The 17,101-nt window shown below is 34.2% G+C and overlaps 1 long non-coding RNA gene and 1 pseudogene across 2 annotated transcripts; one reads left to right on the top strand and one right to left on the bottom strand.

Moving 5' to 3' along the window:
* The window catches only part of LOC132600002 (uncharacterized), a 30,991-nt pseudogene extending 18,425 nt beyond the window's left edge, over nt 1-12,566 (bottom strand).
* On the top strand, nt 8,943-10,780 carry LOC132599569 (uncharacterized). Of its 2 annotated transcripts, XR_009566878.1 has the most exons (3): nt 8,943-9,219; nt 9,698-9,744; nt 9,971-10,780. It is a non-coding gene; the product is annotated as an uncharacterized LOC132599569 (long non-coding RNA). The 2 variants fall into 2 exon arrangements; XR_009566877.1 differs by having other exon boundaries at nt 9,698-10,780.
* Nucleotides 12,567-17,101: the final 4,535 nt, after the last annotated feature.

The following is a 17,101-nucleotide window of genomic DNA, read 5'->3' as shown; positions in this document are numbered from 1 at the left end:
GAAAAATAAAAAAAAATAACGGGTTGTATGTCCGAGATCCCGAATGACTGAGTTTTTTTTTTTTTTTTTTTTTTGTGTGGGCTCCTTCTTGCTTTGGAGGTCGTTCTTAGCCTTTGTTTTTCTGGGACGATCGAATCCTTTTTTGTTTTTTGAAGCTTCAGCTCAAATCTCTATCCGCAGTTGCACGTTTTTTTAGTACGCTCAGGGAGGTTGGGCCAAGAGAGAGATAGTGCATGTAAGCACTCAGAAATGGTATAGGCTTATGATGTGGTGGTAAAAGAAAAGGCTTTAGGCTCAAAGGGGGAATGCTAGGGATAACGCCATTTGGTAGGCTAGAAAGGCTCAAACGGGTCAAAGAAGGCCTACGATCATTTTCTATGCTGAGTGTTACTCATAATTTCGTCTCAACAGATATTCAGGCCAAGTTCTAGATCACAATGCAATGCAATTGAACGTTATATAAAGCTAACCACACAATGCACATGAAACAATGAGGTTTGTTTTGTTCTTGTCTTACAAGCATGCAAGAGAATTTTTCAAGTGTCACTTAAAGTGTGAATGAGAGGTACCAAAAGAATCTATAGTTTACCACGAAGTCAGTCCTCTCCATCATATTGATTGTTACTTGTTTCTTTCCTATGCACATTCTAACTGTGTTGGTACCAACCAAGTCAAAGATATGAATCTAAAAAATATTTTTGTGTTTTTTGAATAGGGGTACCAAACCCAAAAAGGTGCGCGTAGTTCGTTCAGATAGGATAGAAAGAGAAAAAAAATATTTTTGTGAATTTTCAAAATAAAGAATTTTTTTGTGATTTTTTGAATAATGAATAATGAATACCGAACCCAAAAGGGCTGCCTACGTATCTCATCAAAGAAGAGAATCAGGTGTGCGTAGTTCTTGCAGAAAGGATAGAAAGAAATAAAATATTTTTGTGATTTTTTTTTCAAAATAAAGTTTTTTTTTTTATGAATAATGAATACCGAACCCAAAAGGGTTGCCTACGTATCTCATCAAAGAAGAGAATCAGGTGTGCGTAGTTCTTGCAAATAGGGTATAAAATGCATGATTGAATTTTTTTTTTATTTTTATTTTTTACAAAATGCAGGGTTCAACACGAGTCAACTAAAAATAATTAGATAAAGTGCTAAGGCAGTGCAAAGCAAATAACACAATATTTATTTAAAAACAAAACATGTAACAAATAAAGAGTATGTGAAAAAATGAAAAAATGTTCGAAATAAAAGATAAAATTCAACCTAGCTAAAAATAACTGCAAAATGAGATGTACAGTAACCTAGGAATTCTAAGAGTTGATTTTCCTATGACACAAGGCTCCCGAGCGGACTACTCGAGTGAGAAGGCTACGCGGTCCCCGTTACTCGGGCACCCCGCGCATACGCCAACTCTCCTAAAATTTGGATTCTACGAAAAAATTCGCGGGTGCGCAAATAACACCTCGCGTGTACGTGTGATAGTGTGAGTTTTTCAGAAGTGGAGGAAATATGAACGACATGCCATTTTATATAAACCGATAACACATATGAATATTAATATAAAACCACCAAAAGATAGCAATCAAAGAGAAACAGTAAAAGCAAGATGCATAATTTACAATAAAGTAAAAAAATGAGTATGGTAAATAAAACTTGCTAGTAAAACAAAAGGCAATAATACAGTGTATGAAATTAAAAGCAGATGTGTACGTAAACAAATAAGGGAACAAGGGGAAGGATATACATGATAAATAAATACAGGCAAGTAAAATAAAGAAAAATACAAATAAAGACAACATACCTCGAATAACAAATTGAGTCCATATGGTTAGAACCTAAGTAATCCCCAGCAGAGTCGCCATGTTGTTGCACCCTATTTTTACCAAAGGCTAAACAAAGCACAACTTATGGAACTCGAAAATAATTAATTATGTACAGAGTCGCCACCTAGCATTTAAGGTATACTAGGGTACCTATGAATTATTAATATATGCAGCTTAACATGATCTACGAAAATAAGTGAGATTCTAGGTAAGGGTTCAAATTATTCCGAAGGGAAGGTGTTAGGCATCCTTCAGAATCCACAAATGTGGTTCCCGGCTGGACCAATTTAACTATACGAGGTATGTGTAAAAGGCTTGATTATTATTTACAAAAATTAATAGAATTTAGACTAAGAATAACTAACATGAATGTTTATGTAGTAAAAGGTGTAAGTATTTACATATGTATAAAAATACGTATTACGTGATAATTTACAAGTAAATAAAGTGCGCAATTACCGTGACTAAAAATTTTAGCTTTAAATGAATATATTATAAAGATATTTACTTAACAATGAACGATTTGCTTTTGAATGAAAAAAAAAAACAGATTTAAACATATGTGATATAAACAATTATTTAAAAAGGTTATCTACAACTTAAGAGCTTGAGTATGTGAAAAGGTGTAAGGAATGGACATGAAATTATTCTGCACGCAAAGTGTGTTAACTAATTTAACTAGCTAAGTATGTACACCTAATCAATTAATTATGAGAGTACATTTTAAAACCTAAATATCGAGGCAAATCACCCTATTTATTTACTTAAGTGTGCTAAGCTACTAAATTAAAACTCTGGCGAAACATGATAACTATAAGAATATTAACTACAAAAATAATAACTGTCTAATATTAATTTATCTAAAACACATGAAATTTAAATCACCTAAGCAGATCATAAATAAATACCACTAGCCTACACCCTAAAAAGTAAAGTTTCACTATATTTTATGCTTGCATAATTTAAGAATGTAAAAAAAATATATATATAAACAAAGAATTTAAGAAGCTATTTGAACTTCTTTTGAGTGTCATCTTCAAAAAGTAACTCCGGATACCTGCGTGAGACTTAATAAAAAAATGTTAGTAAGAAAATAAATAACTATCGGATGAATTAAAGAAATAATGAATAAAAAAAACACCCGTCTTTGTACATGGAAGGCCTTGGAAATCGACGGAAATTTCTTCATCGGCCAACAAAGAATTTTATTCAATATCAGTCACACAACATAAAAAAAAAAAATAATAATAAATAAATAAAACAGCAAAAGTGAAACCAAAGCCTCAAAACAAAAAAAAAATAAAAAGATACGAAAAATGATGAGACGATGGTAAAGATAGCGAGATAGCGGTGTAGCAGTATGTTCAGATAAATCACCGCAAAGATTCTACCGGTGGCCAGCCACTAGTGAAGTACCCAGCCAAGCCTATCAATACAATAAGTTGTATGTACATAATGTGTAATATAAAAAATATGTGTATGGTATATAGATGCACATAAATGCAAAGTAGGTAAAAAAAATAAATAAAAAAAATTATAAATAATATGAGATGTAAAATGCAGAAAATAATTGACAAAAACGTATGGAAGTAAGAGTGTGGATAAAGAAAAAAAAAAGTCTTTACAGAAATCGCTATTGTATGCAAAGTGTTGTTAGGCAAAGAACTAAAAATGAGAGCCCCCTTTTGAGCAAAAAATGAGGGGATCGGAAGTGATGAGCAAATGAAGAGGAGAAAGTATTTTTTTCCCAAAATGAAAGAGAGGGAGCTAGAAGATGGAGACGAAGTGGTGGAGGTGTGATGGTTCGCAGCTGTTGTTGGTCGTAGCTCGTCGGAGCAGTGATGGGAAAGAGGGTAAAGGGAGGAACGGAGGGCGTAATGGGCTGGTGGTGGTTACAAGTTGTTTGGTGGTGTGGTGCGTCGGTGGTTTGTGGTTGTGTGGGTTGGTGTTCGAAATTTGTTGGTACTGATTGTAACTTGGAGGAGGGTAGTTGTGTTTAGAAGAAGAAGAGAAATCATCTTCATCCATGAAAAAGTTGATAAGGGAATAATAAGAATGAAATGGGGATTTGGTTGCTATTCTTTAATCTTTCCTAGTCATTCTTCTAGGGAAGTCATTCAAACGATTGAAAATAGTTTTTTTTTTTGTCATGGAGATATAGAAATTGTCTGACAAAAGAGATAGATAGTGCTATGCTATGTATAATAATATCATAAATACAAAAAGTCAAGACCAAGAAAGAGCTTAGGAGATTAGCTTTTTATTATTTTTTATACACATAGAAAAAAGGGAGAAACTTAAATATATGTGAGTGGGAGTAGGCATGAGAAAAGCTGTCGGCGTGCATCACAGTGATGATTCAAGAATTCATGATCATGTCCCATTATTATTTCACATTCTTTTGTCCCATTATTATTTCACATTCTTTTGCCTCCTAAATGCTTATTATTTCACATTCTTTTACCTCCTAAATGCTTACTTTAATCCCCTTTAAAAAAAAAATGATGAAACCTTGACTTGACTTGATCGAATTTTACTCTGCGTTTAAAAAATTAATTACTTCGATTTTCTCTACACTGTCAGACTATACTAAAATATAGTTAATTAATACATGTATAAATAATAACGCAAGTATAAAATATAAACATTAATGTCTATGATATGAAAATGTATTGCTATAAAATTAAGAAACAATTATTAATTGCACAAAAAATGATAGTATTACGCTGTACATGTGCAAAATAATGATTCTTGAAAAAAATGACAATAAATTGAGAAAATTCCTAAAATAAGGATGATCATCAATAAATTGTTGAAAAAATGTAAAAATGTGTAAAAAATGTATTTCGTGCTCTTTAACGAATCAGGGCCCCCCAAAACGTTAATTTTAAGCACGTCGAGCCAAAATTAGGTGTCAACATCATGTCATGCCTACGCCAGAGCTTTATGAATACCTATGTTAGAATTATATTCCTAGTATATGACTCAACTCTATCTCATTCGCACGGAGTTGCACTTACATTCAGAGCCCAAGTTGTACTCTTATCTCGTATGTCTATCGTGGTAACACATGAACACCTATGATAAAGTCTCTAAGTGTTCAGATCCTACCTGCGCTCAGTATTCAACCCTCATATTGTAACAATTATGTTTTTGACATTCAGATCTCATGTTGATGTCCATGTTTACACGTGTTTGTATCTTACAAAAGTTTAGCACTAATGTTTTCATGCCAGCCAGTCTTCATGTATTTATGTCCCACGTCATGCTCCTCACGTCCAGGTAATCATGTCATGTTCGTGCCTATTTTCCAGTACTCATGTCATTCATGCCTACAAATTCTCTTCCAAACCCCATGTATAGTAATCATGTAATCATTTAGCCAATAATCATGTGTTCAGGCCAGCTCAATATTCATGTTAGCCACATTCAAGATTCAGTAATTAAGATTATGCCACATCATACGTATTAAGATACCATGTGAGGTTTATGTTGATACTTTAGTTAGCTGACAGGCGTTTGAGAAATGTCATGAGAGTCCGAATTACGAAGGAAGTCCTGCCATAATTTTCGTAAACTCTAGAGTTAGTAGTAACTCTTAATCATTATTTATGAATCGAGGATAATGGTTTCATGATTCTAGCTCATGTGGGTGCTACTTAGTTTCATGTTCCCATGTACATGTTTATATATAATCACGTATTCAGTTCTTATGATCCATGACCATGTTTTCATGTAATCATGTCAAGCTCTTATGTTTCATGTCATTTTCATCACGTTCATGTGTTCATGCCATGTCCAGTCCCATACCTAACCAAGACCCATCATTCAAGGACGAATGATCCCAAGGGGGAGATATTGTAACACCTCGTATCTTAGAACTCATGTTAGACTCGTAACGTAGAGTTTTAGAGAAAATTTTGAAAGTTTATACGTATTACGAAAGTGGTTGACTAGCCTACTTCGGAAACCCGTAACTCCTTTATTAGTTGATAATTTGAGAAAATTTAAAACATGAAAGTTGTAGCCCTTTGGAATATCTTTCCAACGGTATCTTATGAAACTCAAACGGAGCCCTGTGCTAAGAGTTATGCCTCTTTTACTATCACTGGTTGGAGCAGAATTTTCAGATTTTGGGTTACGTTTTTAGCCTTTTCCTACTCGAATTGGGACTCCTTATTTTATTATTGTATGAAGTAAAAACGTCCCTAACACTATTCTAAACCCAAAGAGACTATTCTTTTTCTCTGTACCTCCATCCCTAAAGAACCTAGACACTTCAATCTTGCAAGAAACTCATTCTTGCAATCAAGAAAAATCAAGAAACTTTCAAGAATTTGGTTTGGCAATCTAGTTTCCTAAGGTTTCCTCCAAGGTAAATATTTTAATCAAGAACCGTTGTATTCTACAAGATTTATCATTTATAAAGACTATAATAAATCCATCCATCCCGTTACCCTATAAAAATCAAGAGTTGTAAAAAGTTGGAGAAAAACTCTAGTATATTCCTGTTGAGTTTCATTCCGACTAGCCATATTAATTTGGTGTTTCCTGATAATATAACCGTTGGATTGATCTCACATTTTAACTTAGTGTTCATAACACATAAGTATAAAATATGAACGGTGAAGATTGGATTTGGAGGTCCGGAACAATATCCTTTGAGCCACGAACTGTAGCTACGAAAATCAGTGAAAATCCTCTCAAGGTTTCCAAATTCAAAGCTTTTGGAATTCTTCTTCAAAGATTCAGATTTTTCTTCAAGTTTTGGAGCGATTAAGGTGAGTTCTTAATATTTCTTTATGATTATTAAAAATTTGTCCGTAATCTATGAAAAACCCATATATCTCATTCCATGTATTCATGTATGCTAGTTTATGATATATTATGTTATTTTCAAGAAAATAATACATATTTTACAAGTTCATGCAAGCAAGCTATAATTCATGATATCCATGTACAAGCAAGTTATATTCATGAAAACCATGGGCAGCAAGTGCCACTTATTTTACATGTTCATGTTTTTTTTTTTTTTTTTGGGATTTGCTTAGTTAACCGAGAAGGCTCAGATAGCCTGAAACTACGTAGCCACCGTAGGATAAGGGTTGTCAACAAGGAGGCAGCACCTTCATTATGCAGTTTGGATCCTTACATGCTTATTATTACTTAAATCTCATATTCCTGGCAAGGTGTGAGTGTTCTGCTGGTAGGACGCAAGTACCAGATCATGTTGTCGGTTATACTATAGCACTCCCCACGTTACAAGCAATTATATATATATATATATATATATATATATATGTATTTCCATTGATTTACTGTTTTCAGACTTTACTTCTATGTATTCATGTTCATGTCCATGTCCAGGTTTTCAGTTTCACTTCTTATCATGTTATTTCATGTCCCGTGTTATTTCTTTCAGTTGCTTTACATACCAGTACATTCAATGTGTTGACGTTCCTTTTCTATTGCCCGGGGGCCTGCATTTCATGATGCAGGTATTGATTGACAGGACAGCAGATTTGCTCGTTAGGACATTGCTCGTATCAGCTTTTAGTGAGCCCCATCTCATTCAGGGTTGTGTCTTTGCTTCTATTTATGTCAATTATGCATTTAAGGTATGCTGAGGGCCTTGTCCCGGTGAACAGTTTAGTAGACAGATTCGTGTCAGAGGTTTCATAGACTAGTCAGTTGTCATATTCAGTTGAGTTGGCCTTAATGGCTACATTACCATAATTCCGCATTCATGATAAAATAATAATAGTAATATTTTCAGATTTATGATTATTGAACTCCAAGTTTTCACAATTCATGCATGTTTACTCTATATTCCGCATCAGTTCATGTCCCATGTAGACTCAGCAAGTTATGTGATTCGCTCGGTCACATGCAGCAAGGCACTGAGTGTCGTGTTATGCCTAGGTCATGGTTCGGGGCGTGACACCGGGAATGGGAAAGAGGGATAATGAGAATTGAACCTACAAAGAAAGTTAATTTTCTACAGCATACATGTTAAAATGTATTGATCAATTGTGTAGAATTGAAGTGGTAAAATTCATCTACTATAGGCTATAAGATAAATATCCTCAAGACAATGTGAGAAACATAAAACTTTTCCCCAAGCTAAAGCACGCAGTATCACGAAAACACAAGTATATACATCATCAGTTTAAGAAAATTTACACTATCAGGTGATTCAAAGGATATTTACAGGTAAACTTTCCTAAAATATAAGATTTGTAATCTTGAAAAGGCCAAAGTATACAGATACTCGATTTTGGGAACACCATCTAAGTCATACCCGCAGTGCGTAAAAGTTTGCAAGTCTACCAACTTCGAAAGAACTGAAGTTGTGTATGACTGAAATTCAGGCATATATGATTGAAGTGCAGCCATTTTTGCCTGAAATTAAGGCATTTATTTTGCATGTAGTTGTTACATCCCGTGTTTTCATGCGTTGGAAAGTGTACCAGTTAAATGATATTAGTAATGGACACAAGGTTATCCCCCAAGTTTATAGGTGGTTAGATTGATGGTACAGATGTGTTGTAAATATCAGAAGTTAAACAAATAGCAGAAAATAAGTTTCGTCGAGGTTTAAAGTTTATTTGAGTGAAATACGGTCCAAGCTATGATATTCCGTATTTTTGGAATAGGAAAGTGAACCGTCCAACATGAGGAAATTTATCTGAATCCGGAGAATTTGGTTATATTTAAGCATGAAAAACAAGAACTTGGTATATGTGAGGAATGAAGTCCAAAAATAATTTGGGTCTTAACAAGTGTGACCACGGTGATTGAGAATAATATTTTGTGTGTACCAAAATGGGCTATGGACTAGTGCTATGTCACATAATCATGACAATGAGTATATGAAGGGTGATAAAAATAATTGGCATTAAAGTAAATTGAGATCAAAAAATTAGTTATAAGCATAATTGATTAAATATAATGGGAGAGTAAAGAATTGTTTGTGGTATTGATTAATAATTCTGTGGATAGGTGATGAGTAATGGTAGCTCCACATGACACATGGCATGGAAAAAAATGATGAGTAATAGTTAAGATAGATGATAGACCTTGCACGTGTAAAAGGAAAAAGGTAGAAATGACACCTTTTAATTCTGTAAAGAATCCAACAAATGATGGAAAGTGCATCATCTCTACTTTTTTTTGAAAGCTGCAAACATAATCCTTTTAGGTATCAATAGCAACATAATTCATTTTTATGAACCACCAACCACGGTTTTCTTCAGGAAACGTATAACCCCTATCACGAAGAAACATAGCGCATCTTGCTCTATACTTCGATTTCACTGTTCTGTTTTGTCGCGTTATTTAATTCGGACTTTCTTCATATTAAAGTAAGGAGGAAGAAGATTATTTCTTGGAATATAAGGTAAGAATTCTCCTCTATTAGATATATTTAAATTCGTCTAGGTCATAGTTAAATTATGACATGGGAAATACGAAATTAATTGCGGGAAGTCAGATAAATTATTATTGTTATCATGTAGGATGTTTGGTGGTCGTTATGAACTGTTTTCTGGGCTGGAATATCGGAGGATTGGCTGTAGTTGTTGTTGTTATATTACGGATATACGGAAATAAAGAAGTGTATATAAGCATTGGCATCCGAATGTATATTGGGCTGTTTTGGGAGTAATTTAAGAATGAATTTAATTCTAGTTTGATATGAAATTGTTGGTATTATTGTTGTTGGTATTTTTATTGATGTTTGGCTAAGTTGGAATTTGGAGGATTGTTAAGTTTACAGGGGAAATGCTGCCTGAATTTTGTTAAGTTTCATTCGTACTTGGATTGGTTAGTAAGTGATGTGGATAATCTAACTGTGGCCTATGTTATCTTAATTTTAGACCTGCGAGCTCGAGAAGTAGACGTTGTACATTAGATAGAGTTCAAGGTATGTGAGGCTAGTCCTTTCTTTCTATGGCATGAATCTTATAGCTTGACTCTCTTTTTATCCATGAGTTTCCTTATGTTCTGAAAAATATGAGTCTATGTCCATAATTAGCCACACAAGGTAATGAGTAAAGTATAGAAATCCCAAAACTCATGTTGTGATGATCCTATGATATTAATGATGCTATTTATTGCTTACACTCACCTTATATGTTAATTCCTTCAAGGTGAGACAGGATGTCAATGAATGTTCCATAATGACGTCGGAAGTTACGTCGCTCCGATATAGCTATGGCTTTTGATTGGGCTCTTATGCATGCTTTATATCTATATATATGTATGTATTTTCTCACACCGCGCCGCGCTATAGTCGGTCGGGCAGGCACGTAGATGTGCACACCACTATAGTGGGCAGCTTATACCCCGGACGCGGGAGACCTGGACGCAGGCTATGATTATTACACCGCTCCTACATGGACGGGCAGCTTATACATTATCACATCGTACCTATATGGACGGGCAGCTTATATATGTATAGATACATGACATGATAATGATTATGAGTAAGTCAGCATGCATTATTTCAGTTATACTTGATAGTCAGTACATATTGCTCTTTCTTGATGCCTCCTTATCTCATTGATACCTTCATATTTCATTGATATATTGTTACTGTTTATGCCTCTCATACTCAGTACAATATTCGTACTGACGTCCGTTTTCTTCGGACGCTGTGTTCATGCCCACAGGTAGACAGGGAGGTGAGCTTGATCCAGATTCTTAGTAGCTGTCAGCTGATTGAGAGCACTCCATTGTTCGGAGGTGCTTATGTTTATTCTTTTGGTTCCTTTATGTATTTCGCACACGACGGAGTCCTGTTCCGTCTATATGTATAATATGTCAGTAGAGGCTCGTAGACGCGCAGTGTGGGTTAGATGGTCTCACAAGATGTTATATTTGTATATGTTATTTTGATGGCCGAGAGGCAAATGTATATAAGTATTTATGTTTCTATATAAAATATGATTTTCCTACAATTCGTGTATAAAATTGGTAAAAGGGCATTAAATGAGTAAGATGAGTATTAGAGCGAGTGGTGCTCGGTGGCTAGCCCCGGGTACCCGTCACGGCCCCTAGTTGGGTCGTGACAGTAGTTCATGCTATCTAATGTTGTTCCAAAGTGGCTAGACGACATGCAAAAATTTTAAGACAGGTTATCTACTACAACAGGTAAAGTGACTTGATAATGTAAAAATTCATCATACAGATTCTATAATCAATAACACCAATATATTATTTTACTTAGCCTGCCTCTCCCATTGACTTGATAATGTAAAAATTCATCATAAAGATTACTTACAGTAACACTCATGAGTTACAGCAGCATGAGGTACGGTGCTCCCATCGTTCCTCGTCATAGTGAATTCATCACTAAAATCGTTCTCAGCCAGATAAGTGAACAATTCTTTCTTTCCATTTGCAGCAGCAACATAAATTGGTGTCTCTCCCTTATTATTCCTTTCCAAAACAAGTCCACTCTAAAATCTCAACATCATTTCCACAATTTATTTTCGTCCAAACCTAGCAGCTGGGGGTGTACATGGACCGGGTTGGTTCGAACTTTTTAAACACCAAATCAAATCAAACCAATTGCGTCGGGTTTTAAAATTTATACATCAAACCAAACCAATAAAATTCAGGTTTTTCAACCTCTGGTTTACTTGGGTTATTCAGTTTTCTCGGGGTTTTCTGGTTTTTCTCGAAAGAGTCTTGATACAAAACATATAACTTTTACTTCAAATATTTCTTTAGTCCTAGTAAGATACAACTATATAATTAAGGTGTTTCTTAAGAAAATAACACAAAATGTGAGAAGAGTGATGACATTGTATTAAAATATTCAACAAAAGCTAATAAAATCGGTTAAAATAAATATTGCTAATTAACAAGCCATAAAGAAAATGACCATAATCTAAAAATACCAAGTCATGCTAAAATACGTACGGCTAATAAGTATTAATTACATGACAAAGAAAAAAAACTGAAGTTATGTATTTTCACTCTCTAAATTAATTATGCAAAACTAAAGAATAGATATCCAACATTATTGTCATTCCTAGTGGTAAATTGAATTTCTTTTGTTAGCATTAATGTTGAGTTGGTTTTGGTTTGGACTTTATTTGAGTTACTAACATACATAGGATATAAAACTTATTGGCATTCAAAATTTTAAGTTGAGGCTTGAATAATATGATAATAGATAAAAAAAAAACTACGAAAAAATTGAAGAAATATTTATAAATTACATTACAAATAAATATTTTTATGTATAAAATATTTTAAAAAATTGAATACATGTAATGTCGCGTTGGTTTGGTTCGGTTTGACTTTTTTTAGTTAAAACTAAACCAAACCAAACCAATTATGATCTGGTTTTTTTTTTCAACACCAAACCAAGTCAAACTAAACCACTAGTCGGGTTTTTTCTCGGTTTTACTCGATTTATCGGTTTGGTGCGGTTTGTCAGTTTACTTTGTACACCCCTACTAGCAGCTTCATGCAAACCCGTATCTCCATTCTTATTCCTAATTTTCAAATCTCGACTACTCACTGGTCCTCCTCAAGAAGCAATCTTTGCGCGGTCGCGTTCCCATGAATGGCAATAAAATGGAGAATTGTGTTGCCGTGATTGTCTATTGGTGATGCAGCTTGTTCTCTCCAAAAATCGCGTAGAATTTCTATCGATTTTTCTTTGTGACATTTTGCTGCTGTGTAAACTGCAGATTCGCGACGGCTTGTTGAATTGGTGCGGTTTCAACCCATTGTAACTTGTTAATAAAAATATTTGAATATGGTTAATAGAGACTGATGAGGGCTACTTTCAGATGAATCAGGAATATGTTACTGTATTTGGTTTAAGCATAAATAAGTAATGTCATTTTGGAATAAAATGTTAGTTCTGCTGCAAGCAAGATTAGGAATATTATTTGCTTTAAATATTAATAATGTTTTCCTAATTGAAATTTGGAATAGGATTAAGTATAGTGCAAACAAATCGGGGACCACTATCACCAATTAAAAATTATATAAAATGTACTATAACTTATAATAATTAATAATTTAAATTATTTGAAAGATATTAAAAAACGCTAGTCAATTTAAAATTTATTTGACTCTCCAAATATAAAATGAGATAGAGATAATTTTATTTGCTTTGAAAGTAAATAGTGGTCTTCCCATTGAAATAACATTGACTCTACAGCTGCAATATGTCCTGATATCTCTCCCGGTAAAAAAGTAATAATGAATGAAATTAAAACAGTAAAGAAAAATAATCATTCGGTGTTCTCACTTGGACAAATATATAACTCCAATAGGTCCACTAATGTTATGACATTCTAAGGTAAGGGTTCAAATAAATTAAGAGGAAGGTATTAAGACACCTTTTATAATCCGAATAAGCATGGTTCCCTTCGGGAATTAGATTAGTTAATAGATTGAACGAACAAATCTTACGTGGATAAATATTGATTTTTACTTGATTAATTAAAGGCTCTAGTAAATCTACTTTTGACAATTTAGACTTAAGTATATATTCTTCTGATTAATTCCAGATGCAAGTCCTAAGCTTTCACGCAAATTAAAGCCTATAAACTTAAACAATTATGCAAATAAAGCAAGGAAATGAACACTTAAAAACAGGTGATTAAACTACCGATACTAATGCTTTATTTTAGTAAAATAATCAGGATGTGCATATACTTTATGAATAGACAGCCTGATACTAACATTTTCTAATCATAGGAGATGCTTACTCATACTTAAACGAAATGACAACTCTTAAGGTATTCCATTTAAAGAATACCATAACTAATAAAGTATAGAATTTTCTCAAGAATGATCTTAATCTTAGCACATTTTTATTGTTTTTTAGTCCATTTTTTTTCACAGATAGAATCCGGCATATTGTCAAAAATCTAGACTAACAAAAGTGACTGGATGGGGCCAATTACATAGATCATCATGACCATTACTTAAAAAAAACATAGTACAACTTTCTTAAAGATAAGGGGGTTGGCTTGTGGCAGAGTTGATTCCAATTGGAAGACTTCTCTAAGGCAAATTAAATTAAGCAATAATATCTGAAAGTAGCAGAATCGGTTGCAGCTACTAGGGGGGAGAAAGAAGTGTTCACTTTTTGCTAGCTGACAATTTTAGTGAATTCATTGTGAAGAGTCTTACTGTAAGCGATCTTCAGCTGCAATTTTTTTCTTGATAGGCATACTTGATTATATATGTTAGGCACATGCATGTTTAATTAGGGCCTTACATACGTCAGTGTGTTGAAGCTAGCTAATGAATAAGCTAGCTAAGTGGGTGTGAATGAGAAATAGAGGAAAAAAAGAAAATGGAGGGAAAATTGAAATTTGGAGAAGTAACTTTTCTAAGTGCTCTATCTCCCACATTGGTGGTAGAAAGTAACATTTGTGTGCTTATATATACTTAGAAACATTTCTTTTAACTCTTAAAGAGTTGAGAAGAGGGACTCCCCTCGCGCCGTTGTCGTCGCTCGACTTCGGTCAAATGATTTGATTGGTTGATAATTTTTTAGACCAAATTTTTTTAGCGTTAAAATATAGTTATTTTTAAATTTCGCGGAATATTTTCCCTAACAGAAATATTTCTTATTTTCGAGGCTTGGAAGCATTTAGACTTTTTGTGCACGAACTACATCCTTAGTGGCTTAGAGGATGATTTGTACAATGTCTACAGTGCCACAAATACTTCAAAAGAGTTATGAGATGCTCTAGAGAAGAAATATAAAACTGAAGACACGTGTTTGAAGAAATTTGTGGTTGCAAAATTTTTGGACTATAAAATGACGGACAATAAATCTGTCGAAAACCAAGTCCAAGAGCTTCAAGTCCTTATCCATGATCTCCTTGTTGAAGGTATAATTCGTGTAAATACTTTTATTGCAAGTATTAATTATGCCGTTACTTACAAGTTTAATATTGTAGGCATGATTATTAATGAGGCATTTCAAGTGGCTGCTATGATTGAAAAATTGCCTCCTTCGTGGAGAGATTTTAAAAACTACCTGAAACACAAACGCAAGGAAATGACGCTAGAAGATCTTGTGATTCATCTAAAGATCGAGGAAGATAACAAATCTGCAAAGATGAAGGTTCGTAGTAATTCAACAATATCAGGTGCAAATATTGTTGAGACTGCTCAACCAAAGTCCAGCAAGAGGAAGAAATCATCTGGGCCGGCGAACAATTCTAAGAAGAAAAAGTTCAAAGCAGAAAAATTTAAAGGAGACTGCTACAATTGTGGCAAGACTGGACATAAATCTGTAGATTGTCATGCCCCAAAGAAACAGAAGAAGAAAAGTCAAGCAAACATAATTGAAAAGAATGAAAAAGAGGAGAAATTGTGTGCAATGTTCTCCGAATGCAGTTTGGTTGGAAATCCAATAGATTGGTGGATTGATTCTGGTGCCACACGCCATGTCTGCTCTAACAAATAGATGTTTATCTCATATGCTCCCGCAGGGCCCGAAGAGATGATCTTTATAGGAAATTCCGCAACAGTGAATATGAATCCCCTTTCGAAGAAGTGTGTTTGGAATATGGCATCATTCAACAAACAACTGCTCCCTACACGCCACAATCCAATGGTATTACGAAAAGAAAGAATCAAACTATAAAGGAGATGATGAATGCCTTTATTGATAAGTTCTGGATTATCGCAGAACTTGTGGGGGGAAGCTTTACTTACAGTTAATCGAATAATCAACCGAGTACCCCATAGCAAAACACAGTCCATTCCATATGAAGTATGGAAAGGATTAAAACCCAACTTGAAATACTTTAAAGTGTGGGGTGTTTGTCAAAGGTGCGGGTCCCTAAACCCAAAAGGGTAAAATAGGACCCAAATTTGTTGACTGTGTTTTCATTGGATATGCCACCAATAGTAAAGCATATCGTTTTTTGGTTTACAAATAAACAATTCCCGACAAACATACCAATACGATAATAGAATCAGATAATGCTGAATTTTTTGAAACTATTTATCCGTATAAAGGTAAGTGTGATTCATCTGGCGAAGGATCTAAACGACCTCAGGAAAAATCAAAGGAAAATACACCAAGTAACGAAAATCCAAGGTGTAGTAAACATCAAAGGACATCTACGTCCTTTAGATCAGATTTTCTGACATTATTGTCAGAAAGTGAGCCTCGAAATTTTAAAGAAGCTATGACTTCTTCAGAAGCTCAATATTCGAAATAGGCAGTCAATAGTGAAATTGAATTCATATTAAACAACCATACATAGGAGTTGGTTGATCTTCCACTCGGGAACAAACGTTGAGGTTCCAAATGGATATTCAAAAGAAAGATGAAAGATGATGGTACTATTGACAAATATAAGGCATGACTTGTTGTCAAAGGATTTAGACAACGAGAAAGTCTTGATTTTTTTGACACATACTACGAGAAGGTCTTGATTATTTTGACATATACTCACCAGTAACAAGAATAACATCTATTCGGGTGTTAATATATTTAGCCGTTGTGTATGGACTTGAAATCCATCAAATGGATGTTAAGATAGCTTTCTTAAATAGAGATTTAGATGAAGTAATCTACATGGAACAACCCAAAGGGTTTGAAGTTCTCGAGAAAGAAAAGAAAGTATGTCGACTTGTTAAGTCTCTGTACGGACTAAAACAAGCACCCAAATAATGGCAAGCAAAATTTGATCAAACGATCTTGGCCAATGGACTCAAGAGTAATGAGTGTGATAAATGTGTTTACATTAAGAATACTCCGAATCATATAGTCATTGTTTGTTTGTATGTTGATGACATGTTGATAATGAGTAAAGACATCGCTGACATAAATGCCACTAAGCATATGCTAGCGAGCAAATTTAATATGAAAGACTTAGGAGTTGCCGATTTAATTGTAGGAATTAAGATCCATAAGAATCCTCAAGTTCTAGCTCTGTATCAAGCTCATTACATTGAAGGATTACTTGAGAAGTTCAAGTATTTAGATTTCAAAAATGCAAAAACTCCAATTGACGTAAACCTTGCTCTTGCAAAGGACAAAGGTGAAAGTGAGTTTTGATTGGACTATGCTAGGGTATTGGGAAGTTTAATGTACATCATGAAATGTACGGGACCAGATATAGCTTGTGCTATAAATAAACTAAGTCGGTACACGAGTAATCATAATCAAACGCATTGGATGGCAATGAAACGAGCACTTGGATATTTAAAACATACCCAAAACTTTGCCTTGCATTACAATAAATATCCCGCAGTTATTGAAGGATATAGTGATGCAA

Source organism: Lycium barbarum, chromosome 6, assembly GCF_019175385.1.
Source record: "Lycium barbarum isolate Lr01 chromosome 6, ASM1917538v2, whole genome shotgun sequence".
NCBI lineage: Eukaryota > Viridiplantae > Streptophyta > Magnoliopsida > Solanales > Solanaceae > Lycium > Lycium barbarum.
The sequence above is the reverse complement of the archived record's forward strand: the minus strand, read 5'-3'. Positions and strand labels throughout refer to the sequence as shown.